This window comes from Halichoerus grypus, chromosome 2 (genome assembly GCF_964656455.1).
Source record: "Halichoerus grypus chromosome 2, mHalGry1.hap1.1, whole genome shotgun sequence".
Classification (NCBI taxonomy): domain Eukaryota; kingdom Metazoa; phylum Chordata; class Mammalia; order Carnivora; family Phocidae; genus Halichoerus; species Halichoerus grypus.
In genome coordinates, this window is record NC_135713.1 from 159,482,583 (window position 1) to 159,509,203 (window position 26,621).

At 43.7% G+C, this 26,621-nt stretch overlaps 1 protein-coding gene and 1 non-coding gene across 8 annotated transcripts in view; one reads left to right on the forward strand and one right to left on the reverse strand.

Moving 5' to 3' along the window:
• SPECC1 (sperm antigen with calponin homology and coiled-coil domains 1) overlaps positions 1 to 26,621 on the reverse strand; it is a 271,702-nt gene that overhangs the window by 28,372 nt on the left and 216,709 nt on the right. The gene's annotated exons all lie outside the window — the stretch shown is intronic.
• Positions 1,778 to 1,879, forward strand: LOC118530869 (U6 spliceosomal RNA). The gene has a single exon (XR_004914861.2). It is a non-coding gene; the product is annotated as a U6 spliceosomal RNA (small nuclear RNA).

Here is a 26,621-nt window from a genome sequence, read left to right on the forward strand (position 1 = left end):
TGTTGAATCACTGTCATACATCTGAAACTAATATTGTACGCCAACTATAAGTCAGTTAAATATTAAAAAAGAAAATACAGTCTTCACTGCTGCAGGCACTAGATGTCTAGACACACCGAGACCTAAATATACCTCATTCCTGGGACTTCTCTGAGACTCTTTTTTGAGCCGTTTTTATTGTCACAGCTGTAGAATCAGACCCAGTTTGTGTGTGTGTGTGTGGAGGGGAAGGGGGGTAATAATGTATAGATCATAGAGGACAAAAGAAGTTCATTTCTCACTAAGGTTCAGCATGTGCAGGAAGTGCCCTGGGAGGACCAAGCTTATTTTGAAGATTTGCTGAAAAACAATATAAAGCATATGCACACGTAAGTGGGTCCATGTGAAATCTCAATGGACGCAGCCTACACTTCCTTCCCTGTGCATGGGTTTGGGGTTTATTCCCTGTGTTGGGTAGATGTCTACACCCATCTGATTCTAGTATCTCTGTTTCCATCTCAGGCTATCTGGTAAACCTCCAGTAGTCTGGCCCCCCCACATGGACAGCATAGCTAACGGTCATGGACACAGGGTGACTCACATACAGACCGCCTGGACCCCTTCTCTGCACAGCTTTTTCCTTTCTGATGCCCCAGTGCCCTCGAATGCCACTGTCTCAGCTGCCATTGATGGCTGCCTCCCTCAGCTCCATGGGTCTGCCACGCTCCGTTCCCAACTCCAGCTCGCTACACCGTGACATGGAAGCCGTTCCCAAGCAGAGGGCTGCCGACCACGGGTGTCTCCTCCTGAGTTTCCCTTCTCTCAGACATTAGGTGTCTGGAGATAAGCTCCAGATGGCTAAATTTAAAAGCCAAAGTTAGACATTATTAGAATCTAGATAAATAGCTTTATACTCTTGAGGGAAAGAAAGCCACATAAGGCATAAAACGCAAGAAGGATAAAAGGATGGAGAAAACGGATTACATAAAATTAAATTTCTGTATAACAAAATGAAAAACAATATGTATACATATATAACAAACTACTAATATCCGGAATATATTCTTATAATGAATAAGAGATAACAAGTCAGGGAAAAACTGGCAGAGGAATGAATCAGTAATGCACTGAAGAAGAAACAGAGTCAGAAACATTTGAAAAGGTGTTCAGTCTCACCAGAAAATAAAAATAGTGAACTATTTTCACTCATCAAGTTGGCAAAAGTTAAAAAGATTTTTAATTCACAGAGTTAATGAAGATGTGGGAAATGGGTATTCCTGTGGGGGTTTTTTTGTTTGTTTTTGTTTCTTTTTTTAGAGAGGGACAGAGAGAACAAGAGAGAATGAGAGGGGCGAGGGGCAGAGGGAGAGGAAGAGAGACTCTTAAGCAGGTTCCCCATGCCCAGTGTGGAGCCTGATGCAGGGCTCGATCCCACGATCCTAAGATCATGACCTGAGCTGAAATCAAGAATCAGATGCTTAACTGACTGAGCCATCCAGGAACTCCAAAATGGGCATTCTTATATTGGCTGATGGGAATATAAATTGGCACAGGCTTTTAGGAGGGCAACTGGAAACATATTTTTAAAAAATAAAAATGTGGTTTGACCAAGTAATTTCACATGTAGGTATCTATTCTAGAGAAAATAGTCCTGCATCTGCCCAAAGACACACCCACAAAAATGTTTGCTACAGCATTACTGTTCAGAACGGGGAAATGGAAATATCCTAGTTGTCTATCAATTAAGCTAAGCAAACTTGTTTTTGCTTTTCATAAACATTTTTTAAAACCATCTATAGTGCTTACTTTGGCAGGACATATACTAAAATTGGAACGACAGAGATTAGCATGGTCCTTGAGCACGGATGACACACAAAATCGTGACGTGCTCCATACTGAAAAACAAACAAAAAACAATCTAAACTCAGTTTTCTAATCTGTGGGCATTCCTGTGAAGCTCATGGGAAAACTCTGATGTTCTGGGTTTTTATGGTCTGCTATATGCCATTTGTTCTAGATACTTGACGTTTCTCAGTAATTATTAGGTAAATGTAAATCTAGAGGACTGGTCCTATACTTGTCTCCATTATCACTGACTTTGAGGTAGTCTGGAAGGAACAGAGAATAACAAATGGATAGAGTCAAAATCCAAAAAAGATTTCAACAGGCCAGAAACAGGAAACCAAATTAAGTGACATGACATTTTAACTTAATTCTTCATCTTCTTTTTTTGTTTTCCAATTTTTCTACAATGACCATGTATTACTTTTATAATTAGGAAAAATAATATATGTTATTAAAAATATTAATGATATCACTTACAGACAAGATAGGCCAATGTCAATTCCAAGGTAATGAATGTGTAAGAGCCCTATTAATTATATGTTTTTAGGCTGAGGAGATCCTGAAAAAATAGGTTTTTTTGTTTTTTTCCCAAAAATGTTGAGGAAGAAGATTAAAGACCTGGCTGTAGATGAGGGATGGAAAATGCAATTAAGGGGGAGATGAACCATGAGAGACGATGGACTCTGAAAAACAAACTGAGGGTTCTAGAGGGGAGGGGGGGTGGGAGGATGGGTTAGCCTGGTGATGGGTATTAAAGAAGGCACGTTCTGCATGGAGCACTGGGTGTTATACGCAAACAATGAATCATGGAACACTACATCGAAAACTAATGATGTAATTATGGTGATTAACATAGCATAATAATTAAAAAAAATATTAAAAAAAAAAAGAACTTGCTAGAAAGGCAGGCTAGAGACCTTAAGTTTTTTCTTCCTTATGTGACAGATTTAAGGCAGCTACAGATTCTCTGAAATCTTCCAGCTGAGAGGTGGAGTCTATGTCTCCTCTTCTTGAATCTGGGCTGGCCTTAATAATTTGCTTGAATGTGGAGGAAGTGACATTTGGGACTTGCAGGGTGGGTCATAAGAAGCCTCGAACTTCTACTGAGTGCTCTTGGAACACTCTCTGGGAGTTCTGAGGCTCCTGAAGTATGTGGAAACTCAGGCCAGCCAAGTACAGAGAGGCCTTCTGGAGAGAGACTGACCAACCCCCAACTGTTCCAGCCTCTAGCCATTGGAGGCCCCACACATGGAGGAACAGAGAGGGGTCAGGCCTAAACTGCAGACGTGTGAACAAAATGAACACTGTTGTATTGTAATCCACTAAGTTTTGGGAGTAGTTATATAGCTACAGAGAACTCAAAACATCTGACTTTATTTACTTCTTTCATAACTGCTGCATAGGGGAGAATGGAAACCAATATTTTGTTCCTCAAGTAAGTCACTTTGGGGTTCCTTGGAACTTCTCTCCTCTTCTGATCCTATTCATCTTACCGCTTTAATCGCTTATTTCACGACTTAATTTTAGATGGCTAATCATCTCCCAAATCAAGTCTGAAAACTTCTGCTTGCCTCTTAAAGATTTAAAAAAATGTGGCCCTACTCAATCTGGTCAACTAAATGTCTTTAATACTCTTAAACATGGGCCATGGGAACCAGGTCAGGTCTGTTTCCACTGCTTGTGTGATCCATTCTGGAATACCTATGATGGATGAAAATGGGTTATGAAATAGGGCCTTATCTACTACAGCTTCATAGTATACTTCCAATCAGGTTGGGCAAACACACCTTCATTATGACTTTCTGGGAACTTTCTTGGGTGGTTCTTACTTGTTTATTCTTCTGGGTGAGTTTTTAACTATTTTACATTCAAGACCAAAGAAATCCTGTGGGAATTTACTTGGAATAGAATTATATTTAGAGGGATAATTTACTTTTTAAATGATTTCTTCCCATTCTTCATCCTCCCTATTGAAGGAATTGAGGGTTTGAGACCTGGACAAGAGGAGATCAAAGGAGCAAGTCTAGGAAGGTCTGTGGTTTGCTTTACGTGGTGAGGGCCAAATGAGTAAGTTACAAGGGACAACCCTTCACAGGAATATCCTCTGCCGAGGAGAGTTTTCTAATGACAAAAGGGCTGCTGTGTCCTCAGAGATATGTAGGCAGATCTAGTACAACCTCTCTCTGGAGACAGAATCGAAAGGATGTTGACATGAGGGCAGTGGTTGGAACTACATCTTTCTTGCTTCCTCCTTTGCTTCCTGCTTTTTCCCTTAAGCAAACACTTGGCGAGTCCTTCTTGAAGTTCTCCGGCCTTGGCATGGGGACACTTGGTCTAGTTTCACTGCCAGTGCCCTGCTGCCTGACACTTCCTGAGCCATCTAGCTGGGTCCACACCTGGCCCTTCCACTGTCAGAGGAAGATGAAAGGCAGCGGCTCAGCACGGGGACTTGGGTTCTTCTACAACTTCTGTGAGCAGATCTTCTCTCTACCCCTCAACTTGGTTCCCAAATGATTCTCTGCCATGTTCTATCCCCAGGCCCAGATCATCATATTCCAGATCTTTGGAGAAACACTTTTCTGGAATCTTCTTCCCCTCTTTTCCTTCTGTTGAGTTGAGTACCTCATTGTTAATTTCACTCAGTGAATACCTCATTGTTAATTCCACTCGTCTTTTTGGCTTACTTTTTCTTAAAAAGGTAACGGTTACTTGCTAGTTCCATTCATCCCAGAACTGCCCACTTTTCAGGCTCAGTAATTTGTTAGACCCCTAAAGCCCAGCCTTCTCCTGGCTGAGAGCTTTCTCTAAATGCACCAGTCACCAAGGAAATGTTAAAAGACTTTCTTATGAACCATCTGCATTAATGGGTCAACTCTAGACTGGAAAAAGAGCCCAAACTATTGCTCTTAAGTCTATAATTATAGCCAGCAAATGTTCATGGAGGAGGGACAGAGACACACATAATGAAGTCTGGTCCCTGGTCCCGAATGGTTCGCTACATAGAGTGGAGCAGGCCGGGCAAGACAAGAGGTGAGTCTGGGATGTGGAGGAGGCCTGACAGGAGGTGGTCTGGGCTGTGGAAAATGAACAAGTCATGCACAGGATTCCCAGGGAGTTCTGGGAATATTGGAGACAAAAGTTTATTTTCTTTTCTTGAGCTGGTTATCGGACTGGATGAGCCTTGGCAAACCAAAAGGTACATGACTCTAAAGAACAAATCCAAATTTTGGCCAGCCTGGATCTTCCTCTGTCACTAAAGCGGCTACCTGACTACGACTTAAGGCAAATGAGTCGACTTTTCTGGCTTCTAGATGACTCATCTTTCTAATGAACCAGTTAGATTGTATCAGTGGCTTTTAAATGATCAGCGATGGGACCTGCTCTTCCCGTTAAAGTTTTCTGCAGAAGGTCTGGCTAAGGTAGAGTTTGAAAACAATAAGATTAAATGATCTCTTACCAGCTTCCTTTGCACCTTTCCATGTATATCCTATTTTGCACTGTCCAATACAATAGCCACTAGCCACATATGGCCAAGTTAGTTAGAACTGAATGAAGTTTAGAATTCAGTTTCTCAGTCACATTGGCCACTTTGGGCTAGTGGCTACTGTACCGGACAGTGCAGATCTAGAACATTCTCACCATCGCAGGAAGTTCTATTGGACAGCACTGTGCTGCACTTACACAAACATGCACATATATTTCCCCTCTTTTTATGCAAATGGTGGCATGTTCTGCACACTTCTGTGCCCTGATTTTTTCCCCCTTACTGAGATCTATAGTGATAGGTCCTTTCACTATATGTGGAGAAACACTGATAGTGTAGAGACCAAGAGATTGGCTTCTGAAACCAGAAGCCCCGTCACTTACTAGTTGATGACTGTGAGCAATTACTTAACTTCTTTGTGCCTTAGTTTCTGTATCCTTTTTCAAAAAAGATTTTACTTATTTATTTGACAGAGAAAGTGAGAGAGCGAGCACGAGTGGGCAGGGGAAAGACAGAAGAGGAGAGGGAGAAGAAGACTCCCTGCTGAGCAGGAAGCCCAAAGCGGGGCTCGATCCCAGGGCTCCTGGGATCACGACCTGAGCCAAAGGCAGACGCTTAACCGACTGAGCCACCCAGGTGCTCCTCTGGATCCTTAAAATGGATATGGAATACCTTATAGGATTGTAGTCAAGATTAATTGCACAAATAACATGAAAAGCCCTTATAAAAATGTCTGCTGTATGATAATTCTTCAGTAAAGAGCTCACTTTTCATCACCATTAACCCTCCATTCTCTTCTCAAAAAGCTATGTAGGGGTCTGTCGGATGGATACGACAGTCTCTTTAAGTTGGATACGATGTCTTATGTTCTTAGTTCTCTTTAAGTCTTTTCCAGTCTTTTGTTATTATACTACACACACACACAGAATAAATTATCATGCATTCTGCCGAGTTGCCCTCAGAGAGGTTCTCCCACCTTATACTCCTCCCAACTCACAACATGCGGGTGACTACCTCCCTCCACATTCATAAGAGTGCCCACAAAGTTTCATAGAGCAACATGATTTTATCCACATCCTGATGCTCTAGCACTCCAAATAGAGTATTTTTAGTAAGGAAAAACTTTTTTTTTTTTTTTTAAGGGGAAACAGCACTTCTGTATTTTTGGATGTGCTTACTAAAAACATAAGACGTAGTAATGAAGCAATTTGTTCTAAGGAATTTTGTTCCATGACCAAGTTTAATTTATGCAAGACAATCTTCAACCCTATCTTCACCTCTCACTCCCAGAAAAGACTGAATTCAGTCTCTGAAACGATCAGCTTCTGGGGCTAGACTATTTCTTTCTCCCAGATGAACATTTCATGAATAAGAGAACGGAAAAAAAAATACTCAGTGCAAATTCACTTGGGACTATTATTATCTAAATAGACTTACATGTTGTCCTGGGGGATCGAGAGGGATCAGAGGCAAACATCAAGGCCTGTCTCTCTTAATGATGGCAAGATAATGGCTTTTGGTGTTGGATGGTGCCGGCTAGATAACAGCTGCTGACACATTTGATCTAGGGAGGCCCTCTGGCAGGACAAAGGATCCACAGGGAGGAGAAAGGACAAAGGCACTTTATTTTATTTATTTATTTATTTTTTGAAGATTTCATTTATTTATTTGACAGAGAGAGAGACAGCGAGAGAGGGAACACAAGCAGGGGGAGTGGGAGAGGGAGAAGCAGGCTTTCTGCCAAGCAGGGAGCCCGATGCGGGGCTCCATCCCAGGACCCTGGGATCACGACCTGAGCCGAATGCAGACGCTCGACTGAGCCACTCAGGAACCCCGACAAAGGCACTTTAAATCCACCTCAGTCCACAGCAGGAGGAAACATTCTTACAATAATTTATTTTGAAAATCACACTTTTACTTCCTGAAGCTGGCAGGACATCTACCACTTCTATACATATAAAAAATGTGTGCACTGGCAATGTCTGAATACAGATGTTTCCTTCAAATGAGCCTGTAAAACCAGAAGACTCAGCTAACGTAAGTCAAGAGCCCCTAACTGGAACCCTAATGCTGTCTCTAAAAGCCCCCCCCTCATTTTCTCTTGAATTTTGTAGGAATTCGGCAGGTTGGGGCGCCCTGGTGGCTCAGTGTGTTAAGCGAGTGCCTTCGGCTCAGGTCATGATCTCACGGCCCTGGGATCGAAGCCCCAAGGCGGGCTCCCTGCTCAGAGGGGAGCCTGCTTCTCCCTCCGCCCCTCTCCCCCACTCAGTGCGTGCACACACACTTTCTCTCTCTCTCAAGTGAATAAATAAAATCTTAAAAAAAAAGAGAGGAATTCAGCAGGTTGGAACAGGCAAGGACGTGGATCCCTCAGCCTGCAGGGTTGCCGAGCTGAGCCCTCCGCTTGGGATTCTGGGCTACCGTGTGCATCTTGCAGCCAGGTCTCTGAGCAGTGGCCTCAGGGGCATGCGTATCTCCGCTCGCCCTCCCAAACCCACGCCCAGCCCCCACGCCAACCCTCCCCCAATCTGTTACCCTCCGCCTCTAGTTCTTCAACACAGACCTTTTTGACTTACAGAGCTCTAGAGCCCAAACTCTTGGTGACCGAAACACCTTCCTCTTCCTCAATGACAAGGAGGATTGACTGATGCCAGTTTCTGGGAGGTAGTGGCGATACGGGGGGATGGGGTGTAGACTACCTTCCATGCCTCTGAGAAAAGGGAGGAGAAACCAAACAGCTCAAATATTTGCGTTAGAAAAAAGCTGACCTCCCACACAGGCGACAGAAACGGGTCTAATTCAGTCATATGGAGCTGTTCAAGGTTTTGAAGACACCATGGCAAGGGTCCCCCCCAGAGCCGTGGCCGCAGCGTCCCTGCTGCGAGTTCACCCAGAGGAAGAAGGATGGCTGCAAAAGCAGAATGGGAGACACACGGATGAACCTGAGGACATTACGTCAGGAGACATAAACCGGACACAGAAGAACGAAGGCTGGATGACTCCACTTCCTTGAGGTACCTCTAGGAGGCAAATGCATGGAGACAGGAAGTGGAACAGAGCTTATCAGGGGCGGGGCGGGGGGGGGGTTGGAATTAGTGCTTAATTGTATAGGGATTCCGTTGGGGGAAGATAAACAGTTCTGCGGAGGGACCGATGGACCAGGTAGCAGCTACACGACAATGTGGACGTGAATGTGCTAAGGCCGTGGAGCTGTACACTTCAAAATGGTTAAAATGGTAAATTTCACAATCTATTTTACCCCAAGAAAAAGAAAAAGAGATCAAGGATGACGGGAACAACAGAGCAGAAGGGACAGATCCCTGCCCATCTTCCCACAAACACGGATAAAAGCAGCTAAGTGGATTTCATTTGACAACGATGGATCCTCCCTGTGTAATTAAGAGTCCTTTCAAGAATATCCTGTTCTACTTAGCAAATTGCTAGGTAACTTCCCCAGTGTGAGTGAGAAGTTTCCAGTGATTCCTTTAAGCCACTGTTTGGTAGTTCTGCTTGGCTGTGCTGTTGCTACTCTTTTGTCCCGGGGAACCCCAGAGCCTTGGGGCTCCACCCCCCATCTTGCAGAGGCAGCTCATCCCCAGCCGGTGCTTGTGTGACCGGAAATCTGACATCGTCAGGCGGGGCCACATCTGACCATTCTGTCCTCACCTTTCTTATCACCTTTCTTATCACCAGAACCCTCCCAGGTTGCTGTGTGGCCTGCCTTCTCCCCGGTCTTCTGAGTCCCTCTAACTCTGGGCACAGCGCTGGCATTGGACAGCTCGCAGGGCTAGTCACCTGTCTGCCTGGCCCCTTGCTCGGATTCCAGCTCTGACGTTGGACCCGGTGGGCCTCACTGACCTATTCCTCATTAATTCAACTGGCTTTTTCTAGCCCTGCATCGGAAAACTTTGATTTTGACGGGAAAAGGTCCATGTATTCTACTCAAATTTGATTAGCACTGATTTTAGCTTTAGTTTTCACACGATTATCAGAATATGCTACTCAGATCCTCAGGCCTTTTCCACCTTTTCAACCCACATGCCTTATGACGCTCATGGTTAGGTGACTGCAAATCAGGAAAAAGAAAACTAGTAAGAAAAGTATACTAAAAACATAAGATAATAAGAACGAGAGTAAATGCATACTAAAAAGCCACAAGAAAATGTGGATGGGCTGAATGTCTCTATTAGAAGAATTTTCAGATTATAGATAAAGCTAAACTGTAAGAAATATACTTAAAGAATGTGAATAAAAAAATAAAGGAATTATAAAAATATATCATGCAAATAAAAGCTAAGCAGAAATGGGAACAGTGTATTAGCATCATAAAATGAAAACGTTTAGGTCAGAAGGTTTAACTGAAATAAAAGGTACGCATATTAAGAAGATACAAGAGCTATGAACCCTTAATATCTAACATAAAAACTCTTAGAAACCAAAGTTTTTTTAAAAAGATTTATTTATTTGACAGAGAGAGAGCGAGCGGTGGGGGGAGAGCCGGAGCCAGGGGGAGAGGGAGAAGCAGACAACTTGCTGAGCAGGGAGCCCGATGTGGGGCTCGATCCCAGGACCCTGAGATCATGACCTGAGCCGAAGGCAGACGCTTTAATGACTGAGCCACCCAGGCGCCCCGTTGTGCTTTCTGACATCTTAACGAAAAGCCAGGTCTTATTAACAAATTCATTTATACCCAAGCCAGGCAACAACAAGAAGCCAAATGTCCCTTTAGAGTATAAAGAATATGCTTCAACTGGGTGCTATATGCAACTGATGAATCACTAAATTCTACCCCTGAAACTAGTAATACAGTATATGTTAGCTAAAGCGAATTTAAATTTAAAAAAACTATAAAAACAACAAAAATAAATTGAAAAAAATATGCTTTGTATAAAAGAATGACCATAATTAAGTAGCGATTTTCCCCCAGAAGTAATATACCACATTATACACCATGTACTAGACTAAGTTGGGATTTTGCCCCCAGGAATAAAAGAATGTTTCTCCCATGAGGAAATCTGCTACATAATGTAATACACGTTTATGTTAATTACATAAATGGGTTGAAAGAGAAAACACCTTATGTATTGCTCAATAAATGCCAAAAAGAATTTTGATAATAATTCTTACCTATTTCTGGATTAAAAAAAAAAAATCTCGGTAAACTCAGAACAGAACTAAACTTCCTTTAACTTGAGAGAGTATTTACTAGGAAACAACACAAAAATATATTTAAAGGTGTGATACTACTGTGAACGGAAAACGAGACAAGAATATCCAACATCAACAGTAGTATTCAACATTTTCTGGACTTTCATGAATGCAATTAAAAAAAGTACAAGAGGTATATATATTGGAAAGAAGCAAAAAATACTAATTATTTGCAACAGTTTGCCTCAACAACTCTAGAAAATCAATAAATAAAATCAAATAACAAAAAACGTCGAGATGGAAAAATTGTAATCCATCACGATGACAGCTCTAGTAGGAGCCCTTCCTGTGGTATAGCATACAGGACGGAACTTTCTCATTTTTCTGCACGTGAGCAGTGTTGTGGCAAAGAAGCAGACCATAAGTCAGCGGACGACTAGGTCAGACATCTCCTAAATTCCTGTTTATGCCTGGGTCTACCAAGTACTTGAACACAGAGTGCTAAGTAAATGATAAACAAATGGCCATCCACATAGAAAAAAAGCTATCATTCTATATAGTAAAATAAAAAACTGCAAAAAAAGAAAGATTTAAATATTTAAAAAGGATGATCTGGAACCCCTGTGATGGATAAAGGCTAATATTTTAATGTATAAATAGCTCTGAGACTTCGAGGTAAAGAAAGCAGACTGAACATACGGACTTACTTTCATTCCCTCTTGAAGCCCCACTAAGACCACAGAAAAAAGAGATTGCTTTTTTTCCCCAAAGGTGTTCACTGGTGAGCAAAAAAGGAAAGAGGAAAGGAAATAAAATTCTGGCATCTAATAAGCAGATAGACCAGAGGTAACTAACGTAACAGACCTAACAAAACTAAATCCCAAGCCAGCAGTGGGGAAGAGCAAATATCCCACCTGATTTTAGTGTAAAATTTCCCAAAGGCTCAGGAAATGGGTGGCGCAAGGCACTTTAGGAGGTAAGAAAGAAGGTGGTTAAAAACAGGACTGGCTTGGAAATCCGTCTACAAGGCCACTCGAGTCTACTGAAGCCTAGGGAGTAAAATGGGAGTCTCTGGACAGGGTGGGTACTGGGCATAATTCTTACTTCTAGATTTAAAAGCAAATTCTCAGTAAACTCAAAACCAAAGCAAGCTTCCTTTAGTTAAGAGAGCATTTATCAGCAAACGATTGTGAAAATTAATAAAGGGAACTCTCACTAAAACGGAGTAGGAGAGATAGAATGGGAGGCTGGAAGGGGGAGCCTACTGCCCAATGTCAATTGCAGAAAAAGTTGTCAATTACAGACCTCAGAAGAATCCTCAGGGAAGAATTGCCCCTTACAGGCCCCAGCAGGATGGACACAGCATCTCCTACAAGAAACAGACTATCCCTGCAATTCAGACAATGAGAAAGAAACTGTGGTCACCCTGAACTCTTGCTTTTTCTCCAACAGACTTTTGTTCAAAACAACTCCTCCAAACTTCCCCTTTCTTCTCCATAAAATAACATTCCTCTCTTGTTGTTGGGTTTTTTTTGCACTCTATAGCGAAGACCACAGTCGCAAACCTCACACGCGAGCCAGGAGCCACCAGTCGGCTTTGGTGAGTCCCACACTTATATGAGAGCAACAGTCAAGGACCACTACTTTTCTGATAAAGTCTCTAGCACACAGAGAGAGATCAAGCAATACCCACAAAACAAAGAAACCTGGAGGAAAGTACTTAGACAGGGACAAGATTTGGGGATAAAAGCAACCTACTGTTCTGGGCAAGATTAACAGAAGACATCCCATGTGTGAAACAAAAACAGAAACGCTATAAAAAATTCAGGGTCTGAAAAAGAACTCCTCAAATGTACAAATCGGATTGCGGATAGATACAATGGAGTATTATTCAGCCTTAGAAAGGACACACGCTACCACATGGATGAACCTTGAGGACGTTCTTCTGAGTGAAATAAGCCAGTCACAAAAGGACAAGTACTGCATGGTTCCACTTATATGAGGTACCTAGAGCCATCAAAACCATAGAGATAGAAAGAAGGGCGGCTGCCAGTGCTGGGGAAGAGAGGATGGGGAGTTAACTGTGTAATGCGTACAGTTTCAGTTTGGGAAGATTTGAGATTGACCACATAACAGCGTGACTATACCTAATACTGAACTTTCCGAACTTAAAAATGGTTAAGACGGTAAATTTTATTTTATGCACATTTTACCACAGTTAAAGATTTTAAAAGATGAATGAGGTGAGAAAATAGGATAGCAGAAATGAAACATTTAAGAGATGTTAGAACATTAAGTTAAGTCTCTCAGTAAACTGTGAAACAAAGAGATGGAAGAAAGGTGAAAAGAGATGATAATTAGGAGCCCAGGCTAGGAGGAATACCAGAGAAAGAAAACACAAAGGCAGAAATTAGCAAAAAATAACTGAAGAAAATAAGAACATGAGTTATTTTCCTGAAAGAGTACAAGCAGTACCAAGCATGATAGAAAAAAAGAAACAAAGATCCACATCAAGGCACATCACCCTGAAATGTTAGAAAGCTGAGGACAACCAGAAGCTCCTACAAGCTTTTGGAGAGGAAATAAAAAAAAAGGTCACATATGAAGGATTGGAATTATTTGTTCTTACTGCAACACTGAAAAGTAGAAGACAATGGAGCGATGCCTATGAAATTATGAACAAAATTTTATGACCTAAAATTTTATAACCAATTAAACTATCATGTATCAGAGGCAAAGATACAAGGTCATAGAAAAAAAAATTTTTTTTTGCAAGGCCATAAAATTTTACCTTCCATGAACCCTTGCTCAAAAAGATAGTGGAGGAACCAAAACAAGAAAGGGTGGGGGGGATAGGGCCCAGGACACAGAAGATCAAAAAAAGAGAGGGACACCTGGGTGGCTCAGTCAGTTAAGCTTCTGACTCTTGATTTCAACTCAGGTCATGACCTCAGGGTCATGAGATCGAGCCCCTCATTGGGCTTCACATTGGGCGTGGATCCTGCTTAAGATTCTCTCTCCCTCTCCCTCGGCCCCTTCCCAACTGCTCGAGTGCACATACACACGTGTGCTCTCTCTCTCTCTAAAAAAGAGAGAAGCAAAGATAGAATAGTGCAAAGAGATCCCAATTTGAGAGCTGTGCACCAGCCACAGAGGACAAGCCATGTTGGAGGAGGTCAGAAGACTCCAGGAGATTTCCTCAAGGTGAAACTAGTAGAATCTTTGACTTGTATGATGTAAGGGATATTTCACAAGCATTTGGAATGAATTAGTGATTATTACATAAAAAACTAAACAACAAAACAAAAAGATGAATATGGGAAAAACAAAAGGTTGTACAGAAAAGAAAAAATGATAATGTTATGTACTATTATATGGCTTATCTACGAATAACATTTATATCCTCTAAATGTAAACTCCAAATATGCACAACTACATTGGGAGAATGGGAAGACAGGAAATATGGGGGTGGTGGTGAAAAAGAGATAAACCCTCATCTTTCATAGTAGGAGATCAAGATACAAAATCTAAAATAAAAAAAACAAAAACAGCAGTATAAGCATGCTATTTAGCAATGTGGAGGTAAACTGCAAAAGAATCATCAGCTCAGTGGGATGAAAGCACCTGATCCTAAGAGGGGATAACAGAACTCTACTGGGTTCCTAGGATCTTTTATAGATTGCTATGGACTGAATTGTGTCCCCCCCGCCCCCACAAAGTTGTATGTTGAAGCCCTAACCCCAGTGTGATGTTATTTGGTGGTGGGGCCTTTGGGAGGTGAAGGGCTTTAGATAAGATGGGGGGGGGTTCCTCTTGATGAGATTAGTGTCTTTCTAGTAAGCTCAGGGAGTACCCCCCACCATTATCACTTCCAGAGCCATGTGAAATAAGTATTTGTTGTGTAAACCCCGCAAGTTTGTGGTATTCTGTTAGAGCAGCCTGAGCAGGCTAAGACTTAGATTTTCCATCTGGGCACGTGTAACTTTGATAAAAATACAACAAAAAGAGCTCTTATATATTTTGAGGGGAAAAAAACATGAATAGGAAAGCAAGCAAAGCAACTGTACTAGTATTTTCTTTTTTTTTTTAATTTTTTTTTAAAAGATTTTATTTATTTATTTGAGACAGAGAGAATGAGAGAGAGAGAGAGCACATGAGAGGGGGGAGGGTCAGAGGGAGAAGCGGGCTCCCCGCCGAGCAGGGAGCCCGATGCGGGACTCGATCCAGGGACTCCAGGATCATGACCTGAGCCGAAGGCAGTCGCTCAACCAACTGAGCCACCCAGGCACCCACTATACTAGTATTTTCACAGAAGATATATTTCATTTCATATATAAATGGCTAACAAACTGATGAAAGGTGCTCAACTTGCATCCGTCATGAAAAATTAAAAGGGATGCCATTTTCTCCTCTTGGACTGGGAAAGATGAAGAAGAGTATCTATACCCAGTAGTGGAGAAGGCAGGAGGAGACAGGCACACTGTTTAAGGGATGGAAGCTTGAGTAACGCTGCAGGACAGCCATTTGATAATGCATCTCAAAATCCAAAGTGCGACGTACCCTTTCATTAAGGAATGCTACTTCCTAGGAATTTAGTTTACAAAAATCTAGTGCAGGTCTAGAAAGGCGTGATCAATGATGTTCATCACCGCGGCACCACTTTTATTTTATTGAGTTAAAATTCCACGTAACACAAAGGTCACCCCTGAAACCGCCTTGAAGTGTACAGTTAAGCGGCTTCTAGAACATTCACCATGTTTGGCAGCTGTTGCATTTCCATCACACTAACAGGAAACCCTATCCCTGCTAAGGAGTCACTCCCTATACCCCCTGACTGCCAGCCCCTGGCAAACACTAACCTTTTCTGTTTCTGTGGATTTTCCGGTTCTGAGTATTTCGTATAAATGGAATCACATACAGATGTAACATTTTGCATCTGCCTTCTTTCACTTAATAACTACAATGTTTTCAGCGTACATGTGTGTTGCAGCATTTCATTCCGCTTTTCTGCTGGGTAATAGTCCACCGTATGGACATACACATTTTCTTTATCCATTCATCCATCCAGAGATTGCGCACTACATTTTGGCCACTGTAATGGTGCTGCTGCAGACCTTCACGTTTCAACACTTACTTTCAATGCTTCTGCGTATGTATGCGGGAGTGGGTTTGCTACTTCATATGGTGAATCTATGTTTGACTCATTAAGGAGGCCTAACTGTTTTCCACATTGCTTTACATTCCCACCCGCAGTGTCGGAGGGCTGCAATTTCTTCACATGTGTGACCTGACTTGTCACATTTTTCATTTCGGTTATAGTACTTTTTGGCTCCAGAACTTGTTTGGCCCCTTTTTTACATTTTCCATCTCTGTGTTGACAGTCTCATTTTTGAGTGTTCTGGGCACATTTAAGACAGTTTCAAGTCTTCATCCAGTAGGCCCAGTGTCTGGGCCTCCTTAGGGACAGTTCCTATTTTTTTTTTTTCTTATGAATGGGCCAAACTTTCTTGTTTCTCTGCATATCTGTAATTTTTTTTTTTTTTAAAGATTTTATTTATTTATTTGACAGAGAGAGACACAGCGAGAGAAGGAACACAAGCAGGGGGAGTGGGAGAGGGAGAAGCAGGCTTCCTGCGGAGCAGGGAGCCTGATGTGGGGCTCGATCCCAGGACGCTGGGATCATGACCTGAGCCGAAGGCAGACGCTTAACGACTGAGCCACCCAGGCGCCCCATATCTGTAATTTTTTTGTTGAAAACTGGCATTTTGAGTTATTATTATTTTTTAAAGGTTTTATTTATTTTGAGAGAGAGAGAGAGCATGAGTGGTGGGGAGGGGGCAGAGGGAGAGGGAGAAGAAGCAGGCTCTCTGCTGAGCAGGGAGCCCGCTGTGGGACTGGATCCCAGGACCCCGAGATCATGACCTGAGCCAAAGGCAGATGCCCAACCGACTGAGCCACCCGGGCGCCCCAATACCTGTGATTTTAAGTGCTCTTGAAAAATGCTGCCTGAGAAGCCACCTCTTCCCCAGGGGGGGCAGCAAAACAAAGGCAAGCCCTTGAGCCGATCCTTTAGGGAATCATCAGACAGGTCAAAACACACCCCCAGAGGTCCCTGAGAACAAGGGCTGTGGTACTGCAAGCAAGTTGTGCGAGGAATGCTGGCCGCCATCCATAAGGCTATTGCTGAGCTGGGAAGCTGAGGATGGTATGGGGGGGAGGTTAAGATGGCACAGAGATCTCTCACAGAAGTTCTGTAGCTTCTCCCCTGCTTTGTTATGTGTTCCCCTGCTTGTCACAAGTTTTTGATTAGATTCCAGGGTTATGAAAAGGCTGGTTCTGACGGTTTTTGCCACCTTACTTGTTGCTTTTGTAGAGGGAGGGAGTCATGGATTTCCTTAGTCCCCCATTTCTCTGATGCCCTCATGGTACTATTTCTAAGGGCACGTGATAAGACAGATGTTGTGGATTGCTTTAATCAACCATCTTCTAACCCCCTCTAGGAGCTAGAAAGTTGAAAAGTGCCATTTCCGAGATACCCTTGCAGCTTGCGTTCAGGATGTGATTTAGGATCTGTCAGTCACGGGCCCTTGCATGCAATGGACTCAGAACTGGGTCACCTGGAGGAAGAGGCATGGTCGGGGCATCCACTTTGCTGGTCCAGCCTACAGGACAGGTGCTCTGATTCTGGAGCCAACAACTCTAGTAGCAGGTTCCCGACTGTGCATCTTCCTGATCACGAAGGCCGCCTCCTTGGCAGGCCAGTTCTGATATGAAGACGTTGGGAGCTTTTCTTTCTTCCTTCCTTCCTTCCTTTCTTCCTTCCTTCCTCCCTCCCTCCCTTCCTTCCTTTCTTTTTTAAGATTTATTATTTTAGAGAGAGAGTGTGTGAGCGGGGGGGGGGGGGGCAGGGACAGAGGGAGAGAGAGAGAGAGAATTTCCAGCAGACTCCCCACTGAGCACGGAGCCCAATGTGGGGCCTGATCTCACAACCCTATGAGATCAGGACCTGAGCTGAAACCAGGAGTCAGACACAACTGACCGAGCCACCCAGGAGCCCCATCTAGCGTGTGTTTCTTTAATACTCCTAACAATTCTGTGAGCTGTCTCCCTTACTGAATAAATTCCTTTCTGTTTAAAGCAGCTGGAGTGGATTCAGAGGTCTAGAACAAAGAGCCTGTGTGTGTGGCCACACAGTGTGTGGAAGAAATTCCAATGGAAAGTGGCAAGCAACTGGAAGGTCCATCAACAGGCCACTAGAAGGCCGCCTGGGTGGCTCAGCCGGTTACGCGTCTGCCTTCGGCTCAGGTCATGATCTCAGGGTCCTGGGATTGAGTCCCGCATTGGGCTTCCTGCTCAGAGAAGCAGTCTGCTTCTCCCTTTCCCTCTGCTGCTCCCCCTGTTTGTGCTCTCTCTCAAATAAATAAATAAAATCTTTAAAAAAAAACAGGCCACTAGATAAAGTATTGCTTATGCCTACAATGAAAATCCATGCAGGAGCTACAAATAATAAAATAGCTGTAGGTGAACTCACAGAAGGATGAACACAATATATCAACTGCAAACACATCGCCTAACAATGTATGATTCTATTTTTGTGAAGTTTAAAGACATGTATTTGTATATTATGTTCAAGGCAGTGGTTCTTAACCAGGGGTGATCTCTCCCCTCCCTCCCCTGGTGGGGGACATCTGTCAACGTCGGGAGACATTTTTGATTGTCTCAACCGGGAGAGCGTAATGGCATCTTGTGGGTGGAAGCCACGGGTACAGCGAAAATCCTACAATGCACAGGACAGCCCCATGACAGAGAACTGTCTGGCCTCACATATCAACAGTACCAAGGCTGAGAAACCTTGATTTAAAGAAAAATATCAAACTGTTATTAAAAATGATACTTTTAGAGAGCAGGACTGAGCAACAGGGTAGGACTTATGTCACTGTTTGTACACAATATAACATTTCATTTCCCCCCCAAGAATTAGGATTTTTTTAAACTGAAAAGATACAAGTAAGGAATAAACCAAAGAACACCACTTATTTCTAGTAATAAAAGGAACAAATGCTTAGTGTAAAGATTCAGAGAGCACCCAGAGAGAAGATCAGTTATGGTCCTTTTGTATGACTCTTTGTATAATCAGTTATGATCCTTTTGATCCTTAAGCCACAAAACCCAACAGGAACTAATTGAAGAAAAGCGGAAATCTGTTCTAAGGATTTTATTGTTTCACAGCAACTAAGGATATCCGAAAGGAGGCTGCTACTGAGCCCTGACAAGGGGCTGTCCGGAATCAGGAGACAGGAAGGTGTCCCATCTGTTTTATTACCTGGCCTTCTCCCCCTGCATTTTCTGTCCCTACAGAGGCTTTCCTCCACATCTTTCCTGGTCAGGGTGGCCCTGGGAGGGGTCTCCTGGACCACCTGCATCTCAGGCTCAGACTGGCAGGAGGAGTCACGACACTCACGTGTGGCCACACACACAGGCATTCCCGGATTTACTGCGATTCAAGGACTTATGGTCGTGAAAGGCTACAAAGCAAAATCAGCAAGGCGAAAAGCCACATGAGGTCAAGTCTAGAAGAAACTGGGTGCAAGCCTCTAAGAGTCCTCTTCCGGTGAACTTAATTCCCCAGCAATGACTTGTGACAATACGAATGCAGTGCTGTCTACCAAGAAGCTCACTAGGGACTTGACCCTGGGTTTTTGCAGGGGGCTGGTCACGTAGGCGCCCTCTGCCTAGCACATTCCAAAACGCCACTCCCAGCAGGAAGGCAGGGGTTCAGCAGAAACCACAGTGGTTTCTGAGCCTCTCCTATCAGTGCTGGGAATGGTGAGAAGTCTCCCCAAATCCAAGTTACCAGACACCAGTTCAGGGCCAACCTCATAAGCAGCCTTTGTAGGCACAGCCTATAGGCAGGCCTGTTCCGTTGGCAAAAACATGGCTGCCAACAGCATGGAGCTCTGCATCAGAGTAATCTTGCTCTCAGTTCTGGTTCCAAACTCCTGGGGAGAGGCTAACTGGCCCGGCTTCGGCTGGGTGCCCTCCCTGTCACCAGTCAGCAGTGATTGGGGGGAGGGGGGGTCACAGCTACTTCCTTTTGATCCCCGTCCATGAAGCTGGGACAAGTCCCTCCCCATCTGCTCCCCATCACGGGGATCTCTGCAACACCCTTTGATACTTTCGTTCACAAAATAATTTTTATTACGATTTCCTCTATCTGGGCAGACACACAGTAGGAAGGGGAGCGTCTAGGCATCATGCTGGCCCCTGAGCTGAAACCTCTAGAAATATGGATTGCCGGGAGTTGAAAGTATGAATGTATTTCCCAGAAGCTGGGAAATAAGGCCCTTCATCTTTATTTTCCAAACAGATTCTACTGTCGCCTCAGGTTGTAAGACAATGCCTCGTGCCGTTTAAAACGTCTTCAACAAATCATTGTGTCTCACACACAGTTGCAGATGCAGAGACCCCGGCTGAGAAAAGGGCTCGTAAGAAGAGGTCAATGATGACATTCATCTTCCGTTGAGAATCTATCTTTATAATGAAGTCAGGAAAAGGACAATAAATAAATCAAAGCACTGTATGTTCTTTGAATTGTGCACGTGGCCCTCCAGAGACCTGTCCCACAAAAGAAAACAACCAAGAGAGCTCTACGTGGCCTGAGATTCCACAGGCTGCCTGCTACTCGTCGAGCATATGCTAGCACTTGTCTGTGGGAACTCAGAGACAGAAAAACAGAAGTTGCGCGCAACGTGGGTGTTCTTTCCCGATGCAAAATAAGATTTGTTTTGGACAACACAAAGACTGCTTTTTTTCTCTAACAGAGAAGAATATATAGCTCCCAGCTCATGGGCTCAAAACAGGTTCAAAGAGGTCCGTCTGCCTTCCTGATATCACAGTTATCCCTTGCTAGCCCAAGTCTCGCAACACAAATCTGAAACTGCAGAGACTCAGATAGGTTTTGAAGTCAGTCTCTCGCTCTCCTAACACTTGCTTCTTGCTATCTGAAATGCAAGAACCACATACGATTTGAGTAACAGAAGATACTTGAATACATCTGTATCTCAGGGAGGGGTCCGCCAACTTTTTCTGGCAAGGGCCAGATGGTAAATAATTTTGGTTTGTAGGTCATACAGCCAAAAAGGCTCTACTGTAATGACTCAACCCTGCAGTTGTAGCACAAAAGACCTAAGGCAGTATGTCTAGGGATGACTGTAACTGTGTTCCAACAGAACTTTACTTATAAAGAGCACGTGGTGGGCTCGATTTGGCCCCTAGGCCATCGTTGGCTGAACACTGATCTGAGTTGAGGCTTAAATCTACTGTTACAGGATCAGATCCACATTATTATTATTTCAAATGACAAAAGCTTTGAGAATACAAAGTGTTTACTTTAACTGTCTTTAAAAAATAAGATGGGGCCAGGCCAAGAGAAAATTCTGAGTTATAGCATGTGCAATTCACAGAAAGGACATTGGAAAGGACATCACTTGGAAAAGTGCCATTTTTCTTTTTTTCCTTTTTTAAAAAAAAGATTTTATTTATTTGAGAGAGAGAGTGAGAGAGGGGGAGAGAGAGAGAGAGAACACGAGAGTGCACACAAGCTGGGGAAGAGGCATAGTGAGGGAGAAGTAAACTCCCTGCTGATCAGGGAGCCCGATTTGGGGCTCAATCCCAGGACCCTGAGATCATGACCTGAGCCAAAGGCAGATGCTTAACTGACTGAGCCACCCAGGTGCCCCCTGTCATAATGTATGTTTGATGCAAAGAATAAATTTAGGTTATGAATCATAACAATAAAGTGAATACCTGTGAATCCCACCTCCCAAATAAAAATTAGAGTACAGGGGTGCCTGGGTGGCTCAGATGGTTGAGCATCTGCCTTTGGCTCAGGTCATGATCCCAGGGTCCTGGGATCAAGCCCTGCATAGGGCTCTTGGCTCAGCGGGGAGCCTGCTTTTCCCTCTCCCTCTGCCTCTCCCCCTGCTCATGCTCTCTCTCTCTCTGTATCTCTGGGTCTTGAATGAATAAATAAAAAAATCTTAAAAAAAAATAAATAAAAATTAGAGTACCAATACCTTGTTCATCTGTTTTACTGTTTCATTTCAATTAGTTTTTAATATACAAGGTAGTTACACAGCTATGTTTTAAAAAAAAATTTTTTTTTTAAGATTTTATTATTTATTTGAGAGAGAGAGGGATAGAGCACAAGCAGGGGGAGCAGCAGAGAGAGAGGGAGAAGCAGGCTCCCCGCTGAGCAGGGAGCCCGATGCGGGGCTCGATCCCAGGACCCTGGGATCATGACCTGAGCCGAAGGCAGACGCTTAACCGACTGAGCCACCCAGGCACCCCCACAGCTATGTTTTTTAAAGTTCTATTTGATAAGATTTAAAATTTAAATTCCAGTTTCCTACCTCCCTACTTACCCCATATCTGTCATCTCCCTGATGCCCCACGTAAGCTCTTCCTACCGTTGTTTTTTTTTTTAAAGATTTTATTTATTTATTTGAGAGAGAGAGAGCATGAGAGAGGGGAGGTCAGAGGGAGAAGCAGACTCCCCGCCGAGCAGGGAGCCCGATGTGGGACTCGATCCTGGGACCCCGGGATCATGACCTGAGCTGAAGGCAGTCGCCCAACCAACTGAGCCACCCAGGTGCCCTTCCTACCGTTGTTTTAAAAAATAAATACTATCTTCATTGAGATATAATTCACATACCATAAAGTTAACTTTTTGAAATGTACAATCCAGTAGCTTTTAGTAGATTCACAAGGTTGTGCAACTACTACCACTATCTAATCCCAGAACATTTTCATCAGCCCCAAAAGGAAGCCCGTGCCCCTAGCCCCTGGCAACCACTAATTTGCTTTCTGACCCTATGAATCTGACTACTCTGGACAATCCATATACATAGAATCACAGAATATGTGATTTTTTGCATCTGGCTTCTTTCTTTTTTTTTTTTAAAGATTTTATTTATTTATTTGACAGAGAGACACAGCGAGAGAGGGAACACAAGCAGGGGGAGTGAGAGAGGGAGAAGCAGGCTTCCCGCCAAGCAGGGAGCCCGATGCGGGGCTTGATCCCAGGACCTGGAATCATGACCTGAGCCGAAGGCAGATGCTTAACGACTGAGCCACCCAGGCGCCCCTGGCTTCTTTCTTTAAAAAGATGCAATTTTAGGGGCACCTGGGTGGCTCAGTCGGTTAAGCATCTGCCTTTGGCCCAGGTCATGATCTCGAAGGCCTGGGATTGAGCGCCATGTGGGGCTCTCTGCTCCGTGGGGAGCCTGCTTCTCCCTCTCCCTCTGCCCCTCCCCCCTGCTCCTGCGCTCTCTCTCTCTCTCTCTGTCTCTCTCAAATAAATACATAAAATCTTTTTTTAAAAAAAAGATGTAATTTTAAAAATAATTTTTTTTGTTAAAAATTTACATGCTTATTGTAGAAAATGAAATACTACAGGAAAGCATGACTAAATTTCAGTATTTAGCTAGAGATAATCACTGCTAATGTTTGTATAACATTTGTATAAATTTCTTTTTATAGAATTGGAATCATACTACACAGACTGTTTTAGCATCTGACTTTTGACTTAATATAGTGTGCACATTTTTTCCAGCACCTTTAAATATATTTGCCCAAAGCATGATTTTTAAAGGCTTTATAATATTCCATTGTACACATTATATCATAATTTATTTGATTCATATCTTGTTGGAAATTTGTATCACTTCCAGTTTTTGCAAAATGATTTTAAATAAATAAAACTATAATAAACTTGCTTGAAATTATATTTTCACAGTCATCCATAATTATCTCCTTGAAATAAATAACTAGAAACATAATTTCTGTGTTAAAGGACACACTGATTTTGAGATTCCTGATACAATTGCTACATTTCCCTCCCAAAAGGTAGGATTCATCTACACTCCCACCAATGGTAGAACAGGATTCTCATTTTGCCCAGCTCATCACTTAAAAAAAATTTTTGATATGGTAAGCAAAGAAATGACATCTCCTTCTTTGATTTGTATTTCTTTGATTACAACTGAGAATGAACAATGCTTTGCTTAAAAATTTTAAAATAATTTTAAATAATTAATAATTATTAAAATAATAAATTAATACTTTTTGGCTATTTAGGGCGCCTGGATGGCTCAGTTGGTTAAGCGTCTGCCTTCGGTTCAGGTCATGATCTTGGAGTCCTGGGATCGAGCCCCGCATCAGGCTCCCTGCTCAGTGGGGAGTCTGCTTCCCCCTCTGCCTCTCCCCCTGATCGTGCTCTCTCTCTCTCGTATAAAAAAAATAAAAACTTAAAAAAAATAAGATTCTCTTTCACTCTGCCCCTCCCTCCTGCTCGCTCTAAAAAAAAATTAAAAAAAAATTTTTTTTGGCTCTTTATAACTATCATGCATAGTTAAGTGCTTAAAAATTTTTTTTAATTTACATGGAGTTCGCCATATTGAGCTCAAGGCCCTGCAGCCACGAAGGGAAGGTATTCAAAGCTCCAGGAAGACAAGATGATCACTAAGGCCCTTGGAGACCTGGCAGGGATGCAAGGGAACACCCAGGGCAAAGGTATGCATGACTTCAGGAGTCACCAGCTACTCTCCTCTGGGGCACGGCAAAGGCCAAGCTACCATCCCTCCTTTCGTGCTTAAACTCCCGCCCAGAAGCCTTGAGCCCCATTTCCGCTGGGAATGAACCCATGATCCATTCTCCAGTCTGGTCCCGACCCACCCTGTACCTTGCCCACCGTCATGCCCAGCCTGCCCTCCGTCCCGCCTGCTGCCCCAACCGCTTGCACTCACGGTTCCCTCTGCCTGGGATTCCTTCTACCTCATCTCAACGGGGCTGGCTCTTCCTGTCATCCTGGGCTGAGGGGACCCATCATCCTCGGAGAGCCCTTCCCGATCTAGGGTGCCCCCGGTCACCCTGCACTGTCCTGCTCCACGCGGTCCTTGGGCCTGTTCCCCTGGCCCTTTTCTTCTCTTTCTTTGTGGGCTGCCCCACTTTGCTGTCTGTCTAGACCTGGTTGCTGAGCACAGTATCCAGCAGGTGTTCAGTATATATTTGCTGAGAATATGCACGTTTTTATAAACTCAGTTTGGTGACCCCCACACCCCAACCTTGGACTAAAACTAGTCTGATCATCCCTTGATCAATATTCATCGACTGACTGCCCCAGGTCATCGTCAGAGGTGTCTCACGATGTTGTCCCAGAAACTGCCAGGAACCTTCTGTATGTCACACGGCTCTTCAGCCTGACGCCACACGGCTCTTCAGCCTAATGCCACACTGCTCCTCAGCCTGATGCCACACGGCTCCTCAGGCTGATGCCACATGGCTTCTAAGGTCCTTCTAAGGTGCTTGGCACCTCACTCCTCTGGTCTCAGGGCTCGTGAAGTAAAATGAGAAGCCCCTCCAACTTTTATCCAGCTTCCGTTAAAATGAAAAGATAAAATGTGAATCACAATGCTACGCGATGGGATGATTGGGGAATAAACAGTGTTGCTGACAACTAGATTTTCTTACTGAACTGCCTTACTTAAATTGTCTTAGTAAACTTAAGGTAGAGATAACTAGAGGATATTTATATGCCAGTGACTAGAGAAGCATCGTGAAGAAAAACACTAGAAACCTGGACAAAGGTCTTATTTGAGTTTAAACCCATGGAGCTCCTGTTACTGTCAGAAATGTTATTTCTTTCAGTTTCCTGAGAAGGAGGAAGGAGCTCCCTGGGCTATTCAACTATTCACCAAAAGCTTCTGGTTTAATCTCTCAGGAATTAATAAGCCTTTTACTAAGAAGCATACTTTGGCAACAAAGCTTTTGAGAGAGGTTACAAGATACTTATCAATGTACAGAATACTTTATCAGAAAATGGAGGTTCACTTAAGCAAGAAATGAACTCGAGAGACTTGAGATAAATAACCCACTGTGCGTGCTCTCTCTCTCTCTCTCTACATATGTGTGGTGTGGATTTTTCTCGTTTGTCAGAAAATTTCAGAATCATTAGGTCTTGTAGAGTTTGAAATAGCAATGCCTCTGGAAAATCCAAATCCAACTATGAAAGCTTGTTCTCCATGGTGTCTGTGGGCCAAGGGGAACTTTCCAGCATTAAGGCTTTGGGAGTGCTGAGGTCCTACCAATACCCAGAAAACACTACGGGGGGCGCCCCGCAGTTGTGAAGTCAACCAGTTTGGCGCTGGGGTGTCCTCTGTCATTTCTCTTCCTGTCCTGAAGCCCTCAGACCTCAGCGAGGCTAAGGATGATCAGCGTGCTTGGCCTTCTGCCCTCTCTTCGCTGAGGGACCTGGCCTGGGACGCACTCTGATGAGTGGGTGGAATTCAGCTGTAAATCTCTGCAGAGTCCTTGTCCCTCCCAAGAAGGGTGATGAGGTGCAGCCACTCCACATGTCTGCTGGTGGCCCCTTGGCTGTCTTCCTAGGGCCCTGCCATGCCCTGGTCACTGTGGTTAACACCGGTGATTCAGTCAAGGTCCCAGAGCAAATTTAAAAGGATGAGTTCTGCCAACACCCTGAGTGAACTTTAAGCTTAGGGAAGCTGGTTCTGGCCCAGGGCCTCCAGGGAAGAGCCCAGCTGAGCTCACCAGGGATTCTGACCCACAAAGTGGTGAGCTAATAATAAATGGGTGTTGTTTTGGCCGCTAACGTTGTACTAAATCACAGCAACAGAAAACTAAAAGAGTGGGGTGGCTGGGATCACAAGGTAACAGAGAGAATCCCACAGTTTCTTCTTCAGGGTCAGATTATTTACTTTTCCTGGATGATAAACCGATGACGTCTTCTTCAGGACATTAGTGTTCCCGTGGTTCACGTCTGTTGGTGCTTCTGATTTTTTACAACACACAGGCTTTTGGCAAGTTGAGATCCAGAACCGAAAGGGTTTTCTTCGATGGAGGTGAGACTTTTAGATCCGAGGTTCTCAAGGCTGCCTGCACATCAGAAGGACCAAGGCCCAGAATCCCTGCTCAGGAGATTGTAATTCCTGAGATCGCTCAACTGACACCTGATCTCAAGCTACATCACGCCAGACTTCTGACCTCTAAGTCATTCTGATGTGCAGGCAGCCGTGAGAATGATCCCTGGGCAGCAGCATTCTAAGACACCCCCATGCGCTCTATGTCCTGGTGTGTCCTCCTTGATCCC